At 32.2% G+C, this 23,263-nt stretch overlaps 1 protein-coding gene and 1 non-coding gene across 2 annotated transcripts in view; both read right to left on the bottom strand.

The window, feature by feature from the left end:
• The window catches only part of LOC129905565 (actin-binding LIM protein 1-like), a 264,917-nt gene that overhangs the window by 118,944 nt on the left and 122,710 nt on the right, over positions 1 to 23,263 (bottom strand). The gene's annotated exons all lie outside the window — the stretch shown is intronic.
• Positions 6,927 to 7,120, bottom strand: LOC129907937 (U2 spliceosomal RNA). Its single transcript, XR_008771222.1, has one exon. It is a non-coding gene; the product is annotated as a U2 spliceosomal RNA (small nuclear RNA).

Below are 23,263 nucleotides of genomic sequence, written 5' to 3'. Positions count from 1 at the left end.
TTGGCAAAATTCTGCACATTCAATGTTCAATTGTATTGATTTCGATTTTCAAGTATTTACTTACTTTAAGGTCTTAAGGCAAAGAAGTTGTCAAACTTGGAATACCAACAGCCGAACCTTGTTTAGAAGAAATATCAGACCCCAGTCGAAGAAGTTGGTGGGACGGTGAAAAATCCAAAGAAAGGAAAAGCGATTGATCCAGACGATAAACCCACCGAGTTTTGAAAAAATATGGAACACATTGGGTCTAAATAGCTCACGATTCTCATCTACAGGCTCATCAACGACCGACAGTGACCAAATGCCTCATCAGTAATTGCAATCGGTTGAGCTGATGTCCCCACACCATGAAAATTTTTGACCGGATTTTAAATGGCCGACTGTGAAAAGTAATACGGCTGTCTGATGACCAGTGTGGGTTACATAAAATGCAAAATGGTCTTACATGCGAATGATCATGGAAATTTACGAGCAAGTAAAAGCAAAGGCAAAGTGTCCAGAAGGAGTTACCGAAGAGTTTCCAATCAAAGTTGGTGTGAACCAGGGAAGCGTCTTGAGCTCTTTACTTCTTATCAGTAACTGACTTACTGCTTGAAGGTAAAGTGATGGATCCGAAATTTAATTATGTAGTTATAATTTTCTGATGATGGAGCCATCATATTAGCAAATTCAACATCCCACCACTTGGAGGCATCTTGCCATCGTGCAAACATAGGGTGGATGAGGTGGCGAGAAAACTCTGCCATTTTCTGTGACCCCTAAACTCAAATGAATGCTTATACTGCAGTTGCTCGCCTAGCACTTGTAAAATGTACCAAACCTATGAGAGTAAATTGACAATAGCTGAACTGAAGATGCTTCGCATAACAACAAGAGTAACGCAATTTTATCGAATCAGAAGCAAGAAAATACGAAGAAGGCTGCATGCAAAAATACCGTCTTGGATAAAATACAGCACGATCGACTTAGTTAGTTCTGATAGGGGAAAAGTGTGATAGATATAAAATTTTGAATATTTTATGTAATTGGTTTGATGCTTCTTGGTTATTGCTTGAGAAGACAGAGGTTACCGAAGCTCCCGAAGTTCGTTTTTTAAAGATATTTAATGATGTAATCAAAGCATCAAAAATCAAAGATCAAAATAGTTAAAATAACTAAGAAGACTTCATTATTGCTAAGCGGAAAAGAGCTTTACCTAAATCATGGACAACTTTAAAATGCAAAAGATAAGAACAAAATTACCCATTTTACCCATCATTACCCTATATGAAATGATTTGAATTTTGTTCGTCGGAGAGTGAAGATTTTTAGTCCCTAAGGGGACTAAAAATAAGGATATAGACCAACAATCTGTAATCTGATCTGGTCCAGGAACAGAACTATTTTGGACAATGATGCTCAATTTACAATTTTTGATCTCATTTGGGAACTTATACTTAAAACAGTAGAAAACATCATATCGCAGGACCAACATCAAAAAGAGTCTGGGAACATTTTGATTCTACTAATTCGGAATTGTTTTTAAGGTCCGAAGCTAACAAGCTACAGCCGTTTAAAGTTGACGCCTCACGTTTGAGCCGTTCAATTCCCAGGTCCAGTAAATTTTATTTATAATCAAAAGAGAATTTTGTTTCCATAAAATTACGTTCATACGCATTGCATGAACCTAAACTTAGCAAAAACAATTAGAGACCAAAAAAAAAACAAAAAAACACAATGTTTTTATATCAACAAATTGTTAAAAAATATTTATTTGCAAAAATTATATTGAACTTTTAGGTTCATGCAATGACCAATGACGAGTAATTTGCACTTTATTTCAAGACGATAGCTTTATTAATTTTTGAGTTACGTTGCACGGCGCGGAAAAAAACGTGTTTCGAGAAAAATGCGATTATAGTTTTCGTTTTTTTACTGTGGTAGACTCGGAACGCATGGGTTTCGGGACTATCTGGGGTCTCTTAAGGCTTCATTCAAGGCTAGGACCAATAAAATTGTTATAATAATTTTTTTTTTCAAAATGTATGTTTTTTTCTTGTTTTTCTTCTTTAAAGGAAAACGTATTAAGATGACAAGTACAAGTAAATATGATCAAAAAAGCTTTTCAATAAAGATTTAAAAAATTTAGCAACATAAACCAAAAAGAATTACCTACTTTTTTCTGATGGGCCTAGTAATAGGGCAAGGTACTGTAAAATAAATAAAAATGTGAAAATTATCGTTCATGAAGATATTGTCATTTTTGACATAAATTAATTGCTTTTATGGTAATAAAAAAAAACTGCACCAAAAACTGTTTTTTTTTTTAATTTTTTTTTAACTTTCTTTGGAATTATTGCAAAATTTCAAGCTTGTCTCCTTCGTCTTGCTTTTGCTGTTCTGATCTGGGATCCTAACTTACCTACCTACATTATCAACTTCACTGCTTTTGGTGTGCGCCGGGTATAGTATACACATACATAAATACAATTAATTGATATGTTATTTTCATTGGCCCTTATTTCTTGAAACCTTTTTCATGAAGAATTCCTACCATTTTGCATAGCATTATCACCTGTAAGCAGTCAATTTAGTCTAACTTGACTGGACTACTAATATTGAAAGTAATGACTCAGCTTAGGTGGATTTTTCTTTAGAACGGTATGATGAAAAAATCAAAATTGTTGTTTAAAAGTGACAATTTGGAAATGACAAGTGATTGATGGGTAAGTGCAAGATCAGAAATGGTAATTGGTAAGTACCTTATACCTGGTAAGTGGTAAAAAGACAAGTTTCAAGTTTGAACTTCTAAGTGGGTAAGCTCCAATCGCCAGGGTTTGAGTGACAAGTGGAAAATGATAAGTAGTTGGTTAGTGTAATTTACAAGTAACAAGAGGCAAGTCATAAGCGGAACGTTAATTGGCAAATTTTAAGTTTGAAGTTGCAACCGGTAAGTTGTTAGTGACAAGTGATGTGTGATAAATGACAGAGCAATGACGAGCGTACCGTACATAAGCACTCAAACCCTTTATCAATTTATCTTAAACGTTTATTTTGACTTTGTTTCTTGGTGTAAAGTTGTATTCTCAAGTTGTTCAATATTTTTCCTTTTCTCAAAAATACCCTACATAACATAGACTGATATGAAAAATGCATACCTAATCAGAGGTGACTTCGAGTTTTTTTCTTCCACTCGGAATCACACATTCTTGTCATTTTGTAGAAAGTAACTCCTAAAACAACTACCTACGGTCACATTGATTTCAATTTACTCTCATAAATGCTCGCTTCTATTCTACTTTCCGTTTGCCGCCAGTCAGCGTCATCGTCGTTGTCGTCGTCATCGTGCTGGGTGAGTAGTAGTATTCTAGGTCGTTTATCGTATATATACACATATAAATTGTAACCGCTATTTCCATTCCCCCCGCACAGCTCTGATTTTGCAATCAATAGAAAATAATTCAATTCCAGCTGTGACATTGAACTCTTTTTGACGCGCGAAATACTCTTTAAGGAGAAGAATATTGTAACAAACAACAACAACAAAAAATAAAAAGAACTACCCTCATTTCAAAACTTCCCTTCTTTTTCCTTCTCTTCCCTTTTGTCGCCAAACTTTCAACGACAACACCATAAGAAGGTGAAAGGGAAGAATAAAAAACTCTGCAAAGGGGTAACTTCTAATATTTTTTTTTGTGTCCTCCGTGCTTCGTTACTGGGACTGTGCGGTGCTCCTTCGTTTGGTCGTCTCGTCTCCACCAAGCACTCGGCTCCTTTTCGTTTCAAACAACCATATATAGCCGAGCAAGGACTCTCATATAAGTTTCACGTTATAGTGGTTGGTTGTGTACTTGGGAGTCGGAGAGTACCTATTCAAAGTCCCTACCACCAACAACAAACCCCAGCAACAAATAGCGCGAAATCCTTAAAATTGTTTTTGGGTATAGGTAATGGAAAATTGATGGCGGTTTTTCCCTCCACAGGGAAATCTGATGGTGGGCGACCTCCCATTCTCCCGTCATATACAACCAAAAGGGTGGATTGGGAGATGGGGTATAAGAGGGTTGAAAAATGCAATTTATTTTGTGACGGCAGCGGTTAATCGAAAACGTTTAAAAGGCGCACACGGATACGATCGACGCGTCTCTATTTCTCTCTAAAGACAAACATTACGGGTCGGTCGACGGCGGCGGGCGTTATGCGAGGTTGGCAAGAGGGGGTTGGAATGTATCTGTATAGAAGCAATGGGGGGTGCTAGTATGCTATATCGTTATTGCGGGTTAAGTAAAAAAAAAAAAAAAAACAAAAATGAAAATTATCATCCAAAGCACCAGTGGATAAAATGTGAAGTGGATTAGTTTCGCGATTGCTCTTTGTCGTGCTCGTGGTCATTAAGGGTGTGTTTTATTGGAGTGTTATAGTTGCTAAAGCTAAATGTATATGGCAAGGGAGAACTTTTTGTGCTGCCATCGACGTTCCAATATAATTTTAGATTTTATTTACCCTCCTCAACCCCGGTGTGTTTTACTTTATTCCTCGATAAGCTGGTAGATTGGTGTTTTAGATATTTCTAAAAATTAATTGAAGTATAATTACGGATCGCTTAGGGGATATTACATTCGTATAATTTAGAATACCAATATTGCGCTCTCACATATATTTATATCTTTACGACCATATAGGTGGGTATAAAAGTGTCTTTAAATACGTACACCTACCACCTACCTTTCTATATACAAAACCATCAATTTTAGTGAAAGCAGAATTTTTGCGCAAAAGAGAAAAGAGGAATTTTGTAAATAATTGATTGGGCAATTAGTGGTTGTCATAGCACCACACCACACCATAGTGTTTGCATTTTTCATGTGGGAATTTGTACACTTGTATGATTTTAATGAACATCAATTTTGACCTATGCAATCAATTTCTGTACCATTTTATATATGTATAGAAATATCCTATGTTACACCAGAGGATGTCTTTTTTTTTTTTTTGGAGACATGGTTCATAAAAATGAGCTAGAAGATTTAGATAGCATTTTACTTTTTCAATGGAAGAGTGACGTAATTGTAGTCACGAATGTTCTCGAATCACATTTAAAGTTTGGTGTCCCTTGTATTTGAGTACTAGAAAAATTAGACTTATTAAGAAGCAAGAAGAGATTTAAAACAAAATTTAAAGCTTTATCATATCGGTTAGGGAAAATATTTGAGTATGGTAGGTCCTTAAAGATTTCGATATATACATCAACTCATGTAACATGAAGGAACAGTTTCTCTAAATTTTGAGTTTGTATCAAAAACTATTATTTTGAACTTTTTACAATGTTGCGTGGGATACTCGAATTCAAAAATTTGAATTAGGCTTTTTTATCAACTTCAAGCCTTGTCCCAACTCAGTATGTCCTTCTTCTAAATGCCAGGAGTTTTGAAAAAAACCGAAAATCGTATTGTGGTAAATACCCCATTTGTGCCAAAATTTAGTATCAAATATTAGAAACCCGAAGACTAGAGATTCAGAAGTAGGCATACTAAAAATTCGAGGAACCCGAGAAAAAACGCAACTGCTGACCAAGTTGAAGAAGCTTTCATTGCCAACAATTTTTGAAGTTACATGTTCTCAGAACCTTGGATCAAAGTGGCTACAGAATAGTTCCAGTTAGTACGAACTACTTAGTAAACACCATATATGGGCTACTTCGACGTATTCAGAGCTTAGGTCAATAAGAAGGGACTCCCGTGTTTGGATATTGGATTTATTGAAGGAGCTGATAGCTCTCCAGGTTGGGGGCTCCTTCCGGTATCCGGTGGCAGTGGAGTAGCTGCCCGGCCAGGAAAATGAAGTAATTATAGCAGAAATCCAGAGATACCCAAAGGAGATGGGAAACTTCTGACGTCATACGCGTTTGCCTACAAGCTCCGACGGATATTTTTGGCTAAGTATGCGTGAAAAATCGGATATTTTTGGCTAAGTATGCGTGAAAAATCGGATATTTTTGGCTAAGTATGCGTAAAAACACTGTGATTACACTGTGTGTGTTTTTCACATTTATTCACGAATACAAAAGAAATTAAAACAACACGAAATAAACAAATGGGTTTTGGGGGGTAAAACGTACGAAAGTTTCCCATCTCCTTTGGGTATCTCTGAATTATAGAATGACGACCAGGGATGGGACTTTTTGAAAAAATGTCGAAGTAGATTTGAACAAATATTGCAGTAGATTCATTTTTATCGCAGTAGATTTTTATATTTGTATAAAATTTCCTAAAAATTAACAAAAACTTAACATTTATTTCTTTTTAAGAAAATATAACAAAAACAGAACAAAAGAAAAATGTATGCATTGACTGCAATCAGAAATACGATCAAACAAAAATAATATGTTCATAACATTTTTACATGAGATTCACGTGGAAATTTTCAACCCAAAACATTTTTGTTCGCATAGAAATTAAAAATATAATATTGTAAGTTTCCCCCGAATGGAATTTATACTTTCGGCAAAACTAATTCCTAAATTTTAGTTAGAAAAGACCTGTCGACTACTCATTAACTAAAAAAAAAGTTCAAACTACGGGGAGTTTTCTGAACGTGAACAACTTTCATCACGGAACTTATAATAGGGTAAAATTGAAAAATTGATTTTTTTCGGGTGAAATCTTGTTCACATGAAACTCGCTGATTTATTTTAAAACAAAAAGTGCAGTAGATTTTATTTAAAGGCAGTAGATTTGTTTCTTGAAAAAAATGCAGTAGATCTACTGCAATTGCAGCAAAGTCCCATCCCTGAACGACATGCCTCAGATATGGACGTTTTTACTGATTTAGAGTACAATAATGATCAACTTCAATATTCAAGCAAGCTCAACAAGTCAAGCAACACTCAAATTAAAGTTTTGCTTATTCTAATCTTTTATTTTGACTACTTAACTTATTTATAATTTTTAAGATGGGCCGATCCCGGCGGTACTGCAATACCGGGCCAACCCGCGACAGAGGTGGAGCAAGCCCTTAGCACTCCGTCTATTTCCAAAAATCAGTTTAACATTTGTTGTCCCCCGATGGGGGATCTATCAGATGTTAAGCTGATAAGAACAGATACTACACTTTGATCTTAGCCATAAGGCCGAGAAGCGATAACTTTATGTTGTCTACTGACTATTACTTGGGTTATATTTCTACAAAGACTAAGTGTGAATACTATGACGATAAAGATAAATTTGTGCATAGAATTTGTTTTTGTAAAAGAGGTGATCGTGTTTTCTTTTGATAATGAATAAAACATACGTGTGTGTAATACATTTTTTGATGTTCGGTGGAATGGTGGTGGTTGTTAGTGGTGGATGATCGTGGTTTGTGTATGATATAGTATAGGTACCTACATTTTGCTAGATATAGGTACGTAGGTAGGTAGAGACAAATTGTGGTTGTTCATGATTCATGAAATATGACATCAGTGACCATTTCATACGTAGGTAGGTACATTCAATAGAGTAGTTCAATTTTCATCACTAGTTCCCTAGTGTGATGGAATTTTTTTGAATATGTATTATCAAAAACGTAAACTTATTACAATTTTTCAAAATTCCATCCGCAACTTGGCAATGCATGTAAGCGCCAACTGCGCTTACGGATAACTATGCCAAAAAAACATGGCTAATAATATAAGCTTCAATAGTTGCAGGGTTGTAAAAAATCATTATTTTTAATGCATTTGATTTCCATTACAAATTAAAAAAAAAAAAATAATTATTGCAAACTGAAAAAAATTTGTATTAAACATTTTTTTTTTTTTGAAACTAAAAATATTTTGCATTTTTATTGCAAATAAAAATATTTTGAATTAAAAATTATTGTAAATACAAAATGTTCTGCATATTAAAAAAAAAAAAACAAAATTAAAAGCAAAATGTGTTTAGGTATTAGTTTTTTTTATTATTCGTCGAATTTCTTATAATTTTGACTATTTGACTGTACCTACATTAGGTTCAATGTTATAGTTGACATACACTGAGGGAAAAAAACGCAACGTTAAATGTAATATGTTCGACGTTGATTTAACGTTGAAAAAACTAACATGAAACACCTTTAAATTAAAATTGAAACAACGTAAGAATTTTTTTTATTTTTGTCGGATTTCAGCTTTTGTTGCATTTTATCCCCTTGAAGCTGTTTCTCAAAAAATGAATTATTTTGAGTACTTGACTCGTAGCACATAAATGTGAATATCTCTGGTAATCGCAAACAGAAGCAGACCAAACTTTGCCAATATTAAGTATAGGCCTAAGGCAAAATAATATAAAAAAATTATCGATATGATTTTCAATGATTTTTTTTAAATTAAATTTAAAAATAAAATTATTTTTTTTGGCCATTTATCAAATAAATTTTAATAACTCATATATAATTTTATAAATTTAAATTTTTTTGCTATACGTTTTACAACAACACTCAAATAAACAAAATAATATTAACAACATTTTTCAAACATTCACCAAACGTGAAATATACACTTTCAAAGATTCGCATAAATTCCTCAAAATATTTTCGATTTCCGAGGTACTCATGTTTCGGAGCTTATTTTGAATACATAACCTGGGTTATTTTCTAAGATAAATATGTTTTCATATGAGTTGACACTTCTAAATTATATTTCAATAGCAAAAAATATCAAACACACTGTGAGTGAGATAGTACGTTGGTAAAGCATTCCCCTAGAGATCCAAGAGTTGTAGGTTTGATCCCCAGTGGCTGCTAATTTTTTCTTTTTTTTTTTTTTAATAAATTGATGATTTTTTTTTAAAGTTGAAACAACGTTGAATCAAAGATGTTTTCTAACGGCAAACCACTTTAAACTAACGATGTTCTACTTTGATTTTAAAACTCATACCGAAAAATAGTTGAATCAACGTGGTTTTCGGTGATTTTAAGTTGTTTTTTCCCTCAGTGTAGCTGACATGTATGGTCAAATAGTCAAAATTGTAAGAAATTCGACGAATATTAAAAAGAAATATTTAATGCACATATTTTGCATTGAATTTTTTTTTTCAGTGTAGAAAATTTTTGTTTATTTACAAATACAACTTAACTTTTAACACAAATTTTTGTCAGTTTTAAAAAATATTTTGTAATGTAATTTCTTTTAGTTGCAATAAATATTTTTTTTTTGCATTGATTTTTTTTTTCCATGCATTGAAAATTTTTTTAATACAAAATATTTTTATTTGTTAAAATAAATATTTTGTAATAAATATTTTTTTCTAATGCAATTTTTGTATTTGCAATTGATATTTTTTTTTAATTTGTAATGGAAAACAAATGCATTAATAACAAAATGATTTTTAACAACCCGGAACATAATGCACCTCCAATAAAAAATAGTTACCTCTAGCCTTTAAGTAACTGGTAAGGAATTTTAATGATAATATTTTTTTAGGTGACAGTAGAAACAAACTCGATATGCCTACGCAACTAATAGAAATAGGGGAAGTTGCAATCGATAACCGACATTGTTGCACTTACTGGGCTATTTTGTTTCTGATACAAATTATCGTTGATAAAGCTTATTTTTATAGATAACGACAATGAAAAAAAACTATAGAGAAACCAAAACAAACAATTTTTTCTCTAAGCATATTTGTATTAAAAACGAAAACGAAATGTTCTAAAATCAAACAAAACAGAAAATGGAGATAGTATTTTCGAAAAATTGCACCTATAGTCAAAAAAATTCCTGAAGTTTCAAGTCTTTAATTTTATTCTATAACCCGTTCCTACCATCAGTTGGAGTTTCTTATGAGAACAATATGGCTCTTGTCCGATCAATTTTAAATTCCAACCAACCGCAACCTATTGTATTTGATCCAAAAATTTAAAACTTGAGAACTGAAACTTGGAGAATATTTTTTTAAATTTATTTTCAACTATGAAAATACTCGAACACCCTAATGTACATGTGTTGGACAACGTCAAATGTCGCCAGCTTACCTAAAACAAAAGAATGTTGATTTTAATTTGATTTTATAAAATAAATTAAAAAAAATTAAATAGGTAGTTGTCGTTATTTTTTATTATTTTATTTAGTTTAAAATAAAACGTCAAAAAAAATATTTTTCGGTTTCGCAATTAACAAAGCGACGATGCAGGAGCTGAAAAGAAGATTCTGGTTAAACGTTGATATGTTTTGGTAGTTATACCAGAGTTTTGTTTTTTGTTATTTCTTGGAACTTGAAAAATGACAATTTGGAGAAATTTTACTTCAGTAATGCAGTTTTCAATATTCCAAAGAATTCACATTCTTTTGTCCTTAACCTATGTAAATTGCAACCATTTTCTTGTCAACAACATTTACCACTATTGTTGGAGAATAATTAATTGATTTCCCTTAACAAATCCCATTTGAATTCTTCATAAAACCTTTCCCAGTAAAGCTACATTGTCATTTACTTAATTATGAAATTACTAGCTTCGGGTTAAGAACAAAAATCTTCTGAGAACTTAACGAATGTTGATTTAGCCTACAATACACTCGTAAGCAATAAAATCAAAACATTTTTGTCCTCACTTCTCAGAAGATTTTCATCTAATAGTGGTTGTGGCCAAGCTTAGCAGTTAATTCGCTTCTAAATAAAAAAAAACCTCGTCCATCACCACAACCATTTCTAAGTGGCTGCTATTGCAAGGAAGTTCTCTCATCTCTTTTCGAAATCCTTACATCAAATAAAATAACATGAACAAAAAAAAAATATATATAAAACCAGGAAAACACATTTTCAATGCTTATAATTCCTTTTTAAATGCAAGCATTATAATCTCGGCAGCGCAACAAAGACAACAGGTGTCGAGGTTCCCACAGAGTATAAGATAAGGTTGAATTCAGCCTCTAAGTCCCACCACCTCCACCACCATCCGCCCGCCATGTTCCTTGCACTCAACCAACCTTGGCTGTATCATAGAAATAAAAAAAAAAATTGTTATCTTCTCTGCATCACATTGTGTAGTTGAATTCAACGACACAACACAACGGCAACGGTATGATGGCATAGTAATTCTTTTTCCTCTTTTCCAATAGATTTTTCCACCCACCAGCACTTCCCCATAAAAATATACTAAACAACTCAAATCCCGGTCTACACTATACTTCGGGAACGAAGCGACCGACATGGCGGGACTACGTCTATGGAGCCTGGCGTTGTTGTTAACGGAGTAAACATGAACTACAATTCTTCTGGCGAAGTGTATGCTAAAAGGAAAAAGAAGTGTGTTTTGAAAGAGTGCGAGAACATTTTTGCATAGATACAAGATTATTCCGTTTGTGTATACAATTCGCACTGCATGATATTGCAATGACTATGACGACAACACTATTCCAGACATCAGAAAACTGTTAAGGTGAAATTTACCAACAGGATATTTTTTGTATACATCTATTTTTGATTAGTGAATAAAGCTTCGCTTTGAACATTTTGAATGATTTTAGCAAATCAGCGGATAAATCCCCGAGTAAAAATAGAAATTGAATTTTTAAAGAAAAAAATTAAAAAAAATCTTGACCGCCGCACCACAACTGCACCACCGCCGTTTGGCGGAAAAATTCAGCGCACCACGTCCGCACCATTTAATTTAGCATGAAGAATTCACTACACCATGATACATAATTTTGGATTACCTATTGAAAAATAAAAAAAACTACCGACGAGAATTAGATTCGAACCCGAGTATCCAGAGCACTTTCAATTAGAAGTCCAACGCCTTAACCAGTCGATCACCAAGTCATGTTTGTATTAACTGCCAATTTGTTGCTTAACTCAAAATAACTTTGAAGACGACTTAAACATTTGCATAAGTACGAGAATAGAATTTTTGATCATGGTGCAGAAGTGGTGCAGACGTGGTGCGGCGGTGGTGCACCGATTTTTTTTCATACAAAATGAAATGGTGCAGTGACGTGGTGCAGCGGTCAAAAAGTGGTGCGGATTTGGTGCAGCGGTGGTGCGGTGAAATAGAAATTTCTGATAATGGTGCGTAGGTGGTGCAGCGGTAGTGCGTTGGAATTCCATTTTTACTCGGGCTGGCAAATTAAGTATCGAAACTGGGATATAAATGGATGAACCCGACATTCACCAACAAGAGGCGAAACTGACGAGTCCAGCAATCCCAAGATGAACCCAGAAAATGATCAAATAGGCTAAGCAAATTTAAGAACTATAAAAGCTGAAAAAGGCAAATCAACCAATTTATCCGTCAAATTAACAAACAAACCTATCTACTAGTCAACAGGCAAAACTCTGAATTATTCATCTCGGTGTCTTATACCTAAGGACCAATAATTCATTGAGCCATGTCGTCATTTTGAATCCAGTCTGGTCAATCCGAAATAATTCCGGAACCTTAGTTTTTTAGGTAAAAGTTGAGTAGTTTGAAGAATTTAACCAAACACACCATTTTATATTTGTTGTTACTTTTGAAAAAAGTTTGGATAGATCACACTAAGCATATAGATTTTTTATTTGCTCATATGGCAAACCAAAAAAAATCATTGGTTTTTACACTGGAAAAATAAAAATAAAAAAATAATATGTAATAAAACAAATCAACTTCTTAACAGGAATGTTATATGGACTACAATCAATCAAAGCGCAGTTCCCAAACCAGTGGATTTACTTTTTCTAAATTATAAATTAAAAAGGTCACTGTGGTGTATGCGTACTATTTTTTTTTTTTTTTAGGTGAATGAAAAAAATAATGCTTCTATAATTATTTTTAAACTAAGGGAAGTATAGTGAAAATAAAAGTTGTGCTATCCAGGCTTACCTTGGGCAAACGAACCACAGTGCAAAATCAACATATTTACACTGAATTAAAAAAAATTAATTTCAAAAAAAAATTAATTTTAAAAAATTAAATTTTTTTTAATTTTAAAAAATAACGTTATAATTTTAAAACTAAGGGTCTGGGACTATCCTAGGCTTACTTTAGACAATTGAACCAGGCAGGTTTTAAAAAAATTTGGGGTGCCAACTTCTCAATGTTCCATTTATTTATTAGGTAAGTATGTATTGGATATGCATAAAGGTAATGTTTTTTTTCAAAAGTTTTTTAACGTTTAGCAATTAGTTATAGTTACTTAAATCCAAATCCATCATGGTCAAATTCACCCTACTTAGGGCTCTGTTTATGATGTGTGTTGTTTGTGTAGTGGTTTTAAGCGAAAGTAAGTACCTACCCCAGCATCCAGCATCTCACTCATTTTTGTGTCAGATTTTAGGATTTTGATTTTTCTTTCGCTTCTTTATTCTTTTGTTATGGGGCTTCCTTTTGACATTTTTTTTTGTTTATGTTTGTTTTGCGCGGGGCTACTTTAAAGTGATGACTGATGACGAATACCAATACCTTCTATTCATAGATTTATTTATTTTTTTCTATTTGATTGTTTGTCTATACCTTACGTCTAGAACTACGACTGCTTTAAGGACATGTTTTTGGCTTTTTTTTTTTGTTTGAAGGACACACACACAGCCCTAAACAATCGAGCGAGAGAAAGGTGTGTAAGAAAATCTTGTAAAACTATATATAGGTATTTGTTTGGGGGTAAGATGTGGGAAATGTTGCATGCCGCAAATGTAAATTGACGGGAAAATATACAGCGGATAACATTTTTTCTTTCTAGACAGAGTTAAAGTGCATGCAGAGTGGTGGCGGAGTAGTTAAAAGGTTAAAAGGGGGATATTTTATGATAGATTTGATAGTACATTTTTAAGCGTAAATAACAAAAAAAAAGTTAAAGGAAAAGTGGACTTGCTTTTTGTGAACATTTCGGAATGACTGTTACCTCTTTCTTAAATGAAAACACAATAACAAACAATTTTTAATGAATTTCATTTAGTTTGATGTAGTTGAAGTTGGCTCCAACCTAAACTTTTAAAACGTCTATTTTTCTTAAAGTTCTGAATTTCGGCATCAAAAACCATTACCGTGCCATTTCTTAGTCAAAATTATTTAAATTTATCACACAAGAGACTATGTTTTGTTACTTTTATTACTGGCGATACAATTTTTGAATGACTTTGAAATCCAGTTTATCACATCAAAATAAAAGAAATTTTATTCAAATTCATACGTTTTTACCCTTTCTTTTTACTTCGTGTTGGAACGTTGTATTATATTGCCTTTTTGACGGATCTATCCTTTGCATATGACAATACCAATTGAGTCGGTTGTGTTTTGGGAGATGGTATTTTTAAAATGAAGGATTCCTCGTTTCTCGTAGGTACTTCTAATTCTATCAAGATTTGTCTTATCGATGAAAAACTACAGGAAAAATAATTTTATCCGCTTAAAACGCGCAAATATTGACGCTTCTTCTGGAATAGCGAAATGACCTTTTATCGTTAATTTGACTTAATGATTTGAAAAAGCAAAAAATGTAACAGATTTTTGATACACAATTTGGACCGACTACTGTGCGACGGACAGACTGGCCGATCGATGGTATGACGAAAACTACACGGAGAAAAAAGCCAACCTTAAAATAAGCGGATTTCACAATAAATAATGCGTATTTATACATGTTATTTTTGCCAAAATGACTTCTGTCTTAAACTTAGCGAACAAATTAACTTAATTTTTAGAATGTGCAAATTTAAAAAAAAAATCCACTTAATTTAATCGGGAAATCATCTTTATGTGAATGTAGAAACATTTTAACTAAAAAAAATAAATTGGCAGCCACCGGAGATCGAACCTATTGGGTCACTAGGCAGGTGCCTTAACATCTAGAATTGGACACTTTAGATCATTTGAGTGATCGATCAATTTAGTTTAAAAAAAATTAAATTAGAGAGAAATTCAAAATACAATGGATCGAAAAAAAATTTCTTTACTTATCGCGAACTAAATTAAACTAAGTATGTGAACTAAGTTAACAAGTATGATTAACTGCAACTAAAGCTAAAGTCTGACTACCTAAAATTTTTATATTTTTATTTTTTGTCGCTTAAATTTAACAGAATTTAAGCGGATTCCACTTATTTTAAGCGGACGTCGCGTCGTCGGTCGTCTTGTTTTAAGGTGGTGGAATTTTCTCCGTGTACTTTTCGGAAATCTCCACTGTTGTGGTGTCAAATTGCCACTTGTATAAATGATACATATTTAAATGTTATTAGATTACCTATGGCTGAAGAAAACATATTTTAACATAATTTTAGCTAGATATATTTCCCCTTACCTGTGTGTCAAAACACTGGATTATTGTTTATAAAATTAAAAAAACAAAATAATAAATTACCTATATAATAAAACTAATTTAAAGAAATAAACCTCTTCTGCAACAATCATGCACTAATTTGTTTTTCTGTTTGGTACACTGATAACTTCCTTTTTTTGTATTTAGCTACGTGACTGACCCCAGTGTAAGTTTTTTTTATGTCCTTCTATTTTACATAGCTACAACAAAAAATAGTTGCAAATTAATATTATGCTTGGTGTGAATTAATTTTGGACACTCTTGTATGTGATGTCATGACAGGATAAAGTTTTCTACTTTGTTCCAGTTATTTGGTAAGAATAAAAATACAAATATGTACATTGTAGAAATATATAATGCTTCAATGCAGGTTACATACAGTGCTGCTAAAAACATTCCGGATTTTTTTGTCATTTTCATCAAATAAAATTTTAAAATACAAAACTGGAACAAAATATTGTTTTAGTATTTTTTCTACATCCTTAATATATCAATTAAGGAATTTGAACACAAAATAATGTTCTTTAATATATTAAAAAAATTTAAAAATCGAAAAATGAAGGAAAGTCAGAATTTCGTCTGTGCAAAACTAACCGGATTTTTCAAGGATTTCGATTCTCGTTGCTGAGGTAACGGTTTTAAGCGTCACTTCTGTAAAATTTTTGTTTGCAGTGACAAACAAAGTTGTTAGCTTTGTGAATTGTACAAATTATTTAATGGAATAACGGAAAAAACGCATTATAGTCATAAAATTCGTTACTAAGTCGTAGAACACTTTCAAGTCGAAATAAAACCAAATGTTATCCCTCTTTGGGATGTTGTAAATTGCAACGTCAAGTGAGTATGATATCGTCAAACAGTAAAAAAGAGAAAAATCAGTTAAAGCAGATCACTAGGGTGGATGCGATAACAAAATATTCCTAAAAACTGATAGGCGAATAAAGAGTTTTTGATTAAAGATCCTTTTGCGACTTCTTAATCGATTTGTGAGGAGCTTAATCTGCTTTCAACATCAAGTACAGTAAGGAAGGCTTTGAGAGATTTGGTATTAATCTCTTTCCGCTCGGAAAAAAGCCATTCCTTAATGCTAAGCATTGTCTAAAGAGGTAGGCAATGAAAGGATCTTAAGAAAAACTTTAAATTTTAAAATGAAAATACTTCATCATGCTTGTATTTACAAAAAATCATCTGAATTGCTTGATAACAAAACGGAAAAATATGTTTTTCAATGATTAAAGCAATTTTAACTTGTTCTATTCCGATTGTAAAATGGCAGCCAGGCGCTAAAACATAGACATGTTTGAAACCAAAAAAAATATGCTCCCTACCGTGAAACTCAGAAGAGGATCATTGATGGTTTGGGGTTTTTCAGCTGCAGGTTCTACCCCGTTGCACTAAATCAACGGATTTATGAATCATTTCCAGAATGGAGAGATGTTGGAGTCGATAATGGCTCCATAAAAGGAGAAAGAAATGCCTTTACATTGGCTTTTCCTGCAAGTTAAGATGCCAAAAATTCTTAAAAGCTCGTAAAACGGTATTTCGGGGTAGACAACACTCCTGGTATGACATAGCCGCAACAATTATCCGACTTGAACCCGATTAAAAAATTTGTGGGTCATCTTTAAGTGACAAGTAGAGAAGAAAAAGCACACCTCAGCAACTAACGTACTTGTAGCTTTGAAAAATAACTAGGAGCATATTCCTAGTTCTATTTTATTAAATTTGGCCGAGTCCAAGTCTCATTGGGGCCAAGCAGTTTTCGAAAACAAAGGTTTCTCAACAAAATATTAACTTTAAACATTAACATTAAAAAATCCGGTTAGTTTTTCACATCCGTAATTCTGGCTTTGCTTCATTTTTCAATTTTTAAATTTTTGTAATGTGTCAAAGATCATTATTTTCTGTTGAAATTGCTTAATTGATATATGAACGACCTAGAAAAAATATTAAAACAATATTTTGTTTCAGTTTTGTGTTTTAAAATTTTATTTGATGAAAATGGTAAAAAAATCCGGAATGTTTTTAGCAGCACTGTAGGTGTAACATTTGAAAACTTCCTTCAATTACTTCGTTAGTTATATGAATACGGGTCATCGTTGCGATATCTACCATTTCTTTTTAATTTTTAGCAAAAATGTTTTCAAGGTCACATCTTTGAATGCAATTTTATGCAATGGAAATTGTTAAGAAGTTTTTTAGACTAATCTATTAAATAAGAATTAATATTGAGCACTGTTTGTTTTTATTTAAAACACAACCTACGACGAGCGTCTTAAAGTCTTAAAAGTTAAAACTGTCAATAGTTTTTTTTGAGATCAATATAAAATAAAACACAAGTTCAAACTAAAACGCTTTCATCAATGAGAATAAAAGGGTATATAAAAACCAATGCCTAAAGTTCATGCTAAACTTCTTTTCTTTTAGAAGCCTTGATGTTGTTATAACTACATATAGATATACATGTCTGGTCTGCACAAACATTGGGTATTTATAGAAATACACTATAAGAAACTATGTTTATATTTATGTTTTTTTTTTTTTTGTAATCAATTACCAACCCACTTAAGTTTTCTTCTAGAAAATAAATAGATTTTTTTTCTTGTATTTATGGTTAGCCCGATGAAAAAAAAGTAGATTTTATAATCTTCTTGGCATTGATTGAATATTTTTTCTTCTTCTTTTTTTCATTCAAGTTTGTTGTTTTTTTTTTTTTGAATATAAACACGACGTATCAAGGACATTTTTAAGAAAATTAAATTTTTAGTTTTGTGTGATTATACCTGGAAGAATGCCAAAATGTGTACTTACAACCTAATACAAACAATCAATACTATTTGTCAGTATTAAATTTAATCCTTTTAAATTGTAAATGGATTACATAAAAAAATTTATGTTTTACAGAAATGTATGTGTCGTTAAACTTTGGTGTATGACAAATTCTCTAAAATCTTGAATCGTGATATACCTAATATTCTTTCATGTGTGTATTTTTTATGTTTATTTTTTTGTCAACACAAATATAGAGTAGTACTCCAGTGCAATTATGTTGATTTATTACCTAAATTTTTCAAAAGCCATTTTATTATTTTTAACCACTTTTCTGATCAATTAAAACAATTTGCAACTAGATTTTCCAATTAAAAAAAAGTTACACATACACCACAGTGACCCCCTTAATTTTCTTCTAATCTAATTGCTGACAAAATAGTAAGATGACTTTTGCCCGCCATTCACTGATTGTCAAAATAATTTCATACACAAATCGTTGCTATAATAAATCTATTGTTTAAACACAAAAGTACTTAGATTCGGGATGTCGTTGTTGGGTTATTTCCTACTCGTATATTCGCCGATCACAGAAGATACTTGTCCATTACTACACGGAGAAAAAAGACCACATACAATTAAGCGGACCCCACCTTGGCATGGTTTTTTGCTAAGATAATTTCCGTCTTGAATTAAGGTGACATATCACATTAATTTCTTGAATGCGCAAATAAGGTGAGATTTAATGTGCCTATCATCTTATTTTTTAAGGTGTACTTTTTCTCTCTCTCTTGAATATACTCACCAAATATGAGCTCCTAATATTATAGGAAGATCCTACGCTTCGCAGTTTTTCATTATTTGTATATCAATCTTATATCTGATTTCAATTGTTTTTGTATGACTAGTATGCATTGGGATTTGGATACGAATATCTTCTAAATGACTAAGCAATCAATTTAATGCCAAGGACAATTTTTGTAGAACGTTGGAGCTTCTACAAGAATACATCTTACTAATTTAATAATAATAACTTGTCAGTGAATTAGAAAATGTTGGAAAGGGAAAAAATGTGTTATTACATTTTTTAATTTTTACCTCGTAAAAAATGTTAAATAGGCATTTATAAAAAAAAATTGTTACACTCATAAAACTAGGCAAAAAGTTTGCTTTTGGGATAAGAACCAAGTACAAAAAAATCTATAAAAAAAAGTTGGGTGGAAGGGTGTTTTTTCGCGGACAAGAGGGAAGGGGTGAAGTTCAAAAATATACTGAAAAAAATTGTTTGTCGAATATCATCATATGACACATTTTTTCAAGGTATTTTTTGATGCTGAATCTAATGACATAAAAATAAAGTCAATACGATTGCTCTAAGAAAAGTTATTGCCGATTGAAAACAAGGGTGCTTGTTCTTTGACTTCAACAAGTAAAATATAACCGAAACCAATGTGAAAAACATTCTACACTGACAAAATTTGAGATGAAGGTTTAAAATAAAACAGGGACAAAGGATTCATAAAGTTTTTAAAAATATTTTGGGTGAAAGGGTGTTTTTTTGATAGGTTAAGTTGTGTGTGAGAAAGGTATCATAACAGCTTACTAATATTTTATTAATTTTTAAAACTTGGTGAAATAGTTTTGGTTGGTATAAGAATTAAGAATCTATAAAAAGTAAAAAATTATTTTGAGTGAAAGGGTGTTTTTTTTTTCAAGAAATGATGAAATTCGGAATTAGTACCACAAAAACTGAGAAAAAATTGTTACACCAATTAAAAATTGGTAAAAATGTTTCATTTATAACAAAAAGCAAGAACTCAGAAAGTCTATACAAATATTTTAGGTTAAAGGGTGTTTTTTTGGGAAATAGGGAAAAATCCGCGATAAGTCCGATAAAATCAATGCTATAAATGGTACCCTTACGAAATTCATTAAATATGTTCTCTTTCCCATGGGAATTACGAATAATGTAAGTCTATAAATTTTTTTATGTGAAAGGGTGTTTTTTAGAAGTAAAGAAAATATGGGTATATTTAAAAAAGTGTGTATTACTAGATTGGTACCCTATTGAAATTTAGCGATTATGTTACTTTTACGATAAGAAACAAGAATATAAAGTGTCTATAAAAATATCATGGTTATTAGGGTGTTTTTTTGAGTGAAAACAAAAATGATGGGTCACCCTAATGAAATTTAATAAAAACATTGATTTTGGGATAGAAATAGTTTTCATAAAAACATTTTGGTGAAAGGGTGTTTTTTTCGAAGAGACAGTAAAATCTGTAATTGGTCCCAAAAAGCCAATGATTCGAGTAAAACGTGTAAGAACTTATTTATAAATGTTTAATTTGTCATCAAAACCATAAATAAAATGAATCATTGGCTTTTTGGGACCAATTACAGATTTTACTGTCTCTTACACCCTTCTACCCAACTTTTTTTTATAGACTTTTTATGTACTTGGTTCTTATCCCAAAAGCAAACTTTTCGCCAAGTTTCATTTTATTTATTGATTTTATGTGCTATTTTACCTGTACCTACTATATCTTTCAAATGAAAAAAGTGGAACAATCTATTTCCTACTAGAATGCTAGAACTAGAATACGTTTGATTATTCAAATTTTTTAATTTGTTACAAAACTAAGAAAAAAAAAAAAACGAATTTTCAATGATTTTCTCAAGCTTCAAAGTTTGAGAAAATCATTAAAAATTCGTTTTTATCTTTCTTTTAAATGGTCACATAAATAAAAAAGTGTATAAAGCTTTTTTTTTTAATATGAGATTGATGAGAAAATGGAAAACTGCAAAGCGGAGGATTTTCACATTTATATTAAGAAGAGCTCATATTTGATGAGTATGTTCTAGAGGTGTAAAGACATAATCGGAGCATAAAATCAAAAAAAGATACTTGACTTTTTTTGACCCATTGTAGTACATAATGATGTTTTTATCTCTTCAAACTTCTTAAAATTTTGGAGTGTTACCTTATTTATATTGTTGAGAAGGGAGATATGACTGTATTTAAAGATCATGTTCCTTAAAAAAAAAACCGACTTCTATAGATTGAAACTTGGATTTATGGTTTTCTCATGGATGCTATAATCACTGGACAAAATTGAAACGGGACATCACTCCACCAGCTTTTGAATACAAAAAGAACTATTAAAATTGGTTCACACAGTCCAAGGTTATGGGGTAACAAATTGATATTTACTGAAAGTAATTTCCAAACTGTTAGCCACAATTTTCGAATCATTCCATAGAGTGATAACTGTACGAAAAGTGTCACCATTCATTAATGTCAACAGTTCCAATCTCGTATACCTCATACCTATCTGGGTGTTCCTCTGTACACAACAAAAAAAAAATTCACCTCCCCACCTATGAAAAATTCCAGTGAACCATCGATCGGCCTTTTTGGGATGTCTAATGGTCAACGAAGAAGAATTCCCAAAGAATGGATCAAATTTCAATTAACCATTCTCGGTTGTTGCGTCTGGAATCTCATCACAGCATTTTTAAAGCGCATTAGTTTAATTCGATTTACACTTCTTCTTCTTGTGGTCTCTCAACTCTCAAGGCAAAGTTGCAGCTTTGGTTATGAACATAACTATCAACATTCGACCAGCAGCCGGCCGAACAGTTGCTGCATAGACAGAGGATGCTTGGCGGCCTGGTAACAACGGCATGCAGCTGTTTTGACGTCGCGACTGGTCTTCGGTCGTTCCGATCGATCGGTCGGTGGGGCGTTCATCATTGATTTCGACTTATTTTGCCTTGAAAACCGTTCTAAACCCGCTTCACAAGCAATCGTGTGTGTTCCGAACGCTGCCGTTTATTACTTTTTAATAATGGTGTTAGATGTAATATCTATATAAACTATATACACAAACACATAATTGTTTCTATAGAGTTTCTCAAATACAAAATAGTCGTTAGTCGTGTCGTTTTGGATGAATTACACTCATTCACATTTCACATAGCTCTCATAGACTCATGACTTGGCATATTTTCTATCGCCGCCCGTCGAAGATAAATCAACATTTTTGAAAGAGATTTTTACTAGAAATCGTTCGAACTGTTAATTAGCAATAATGTTTTGTTTGCTAATTAGCACCTCCATGGAGTTTTTGTCGTAATTGGTTGTGCTAGGGGCGTGACTGTGCCTTAAACAAACGCCCACTACTGCCAGCATATCTACGAGCATTTATATGAACGTGAGAGAAACTCCATTAAATCGTTAATTAATCATGAAACTTGAAAGAATTTGAATATTTAATTGCCATAGATTTTGTTTGTTTTTCGTTAGCCTTAGTTAAAGTATAGTTGTTATTTAGGTAGGTACGAGAAGTTGTTGGCTTTCTAAAATGCTAAAATGTTGAAAAAGGCACAGCACCGCATCAGAGACTCTGTGGCATCGAATGGAAAAGAAAAATGCAATTCATTGGAAGATGCGATGATGATGGCGGTGACGGTGAAGGTGTGTTGTTGAATTAATGAGCTGTTTTATGCGAATTAATTTTTATGGATATTCCATAAAAACGAAATTGATTTTTATAGCTTGATTGGAGTTAACTTATCCGGGTCAAAAGAAGTAGGACTTTTAGGTAATTTTTACAAAATTATAAAAAGAACGTTAACCTAAAAACCCTGCTTTTTACTTGCTACAATAAGTCTCAAAATTAATTTTGTGGTGGGTAGAGAACAGCAACATTTTATTTGAATAATGGATCAAAATCTATTTGAAAAACTAACTTTTGGGTTGAAATTTTCGTCCGAATAATATGAAGCTGCAGCGTTTGCGTTCAAATTTTGAATATTTGGTCTTATTAGTACTCAAGAGACCTTAAACGAAAAAAATACCCAAAATATTACTTTAAAAGGGTGATATTAATATTGATCGGAGATCATCATTTGGAATTTTCCTGGCAGCACTTTCTTTTTCTTATGACCTCAAAAGTGATACTCGTCCTAGAAAACAAGTTTTTTTCCAAGTGTTCGCAAGCGGTTCTTTACTTTCTGTTAGTCAATTTCAGTCTCTTTTGCTATATGTACGGTGATCATATTTTTAAATTCCAAATAATGAACTTAAACAAAGGTTAAACCCAATTTTTGGTTACGTTTTTTTTTATTTCAGTTATTATTTTACAATACAAGGATTCATTCTTTGGCTAAGGGTATTTCCATTGTAATGGGTGTGACAGAATTACTTCATTTTTGGTTCCAGATTTGTGTACTATTCACTAAAAAAGGTATTTACCAGCTTCA

This window comes from Episyrphus balteatus, chromosome 1 (assembly GCF_945859705.1).
Source record: "Episyrphus balteatus chromosome 1, idEpiBalt1.1, whole genome shotgun sequence".
Lineage (NCBI taxonomy): Eukaryota > Metazoa > Arthropoda > Insecta > Diptera > Syrphidae > Episyrphus > Episyrphus balteatus.
This window is presented reverse-complemented; position numbering and strand designations above follow the sequence as displayed.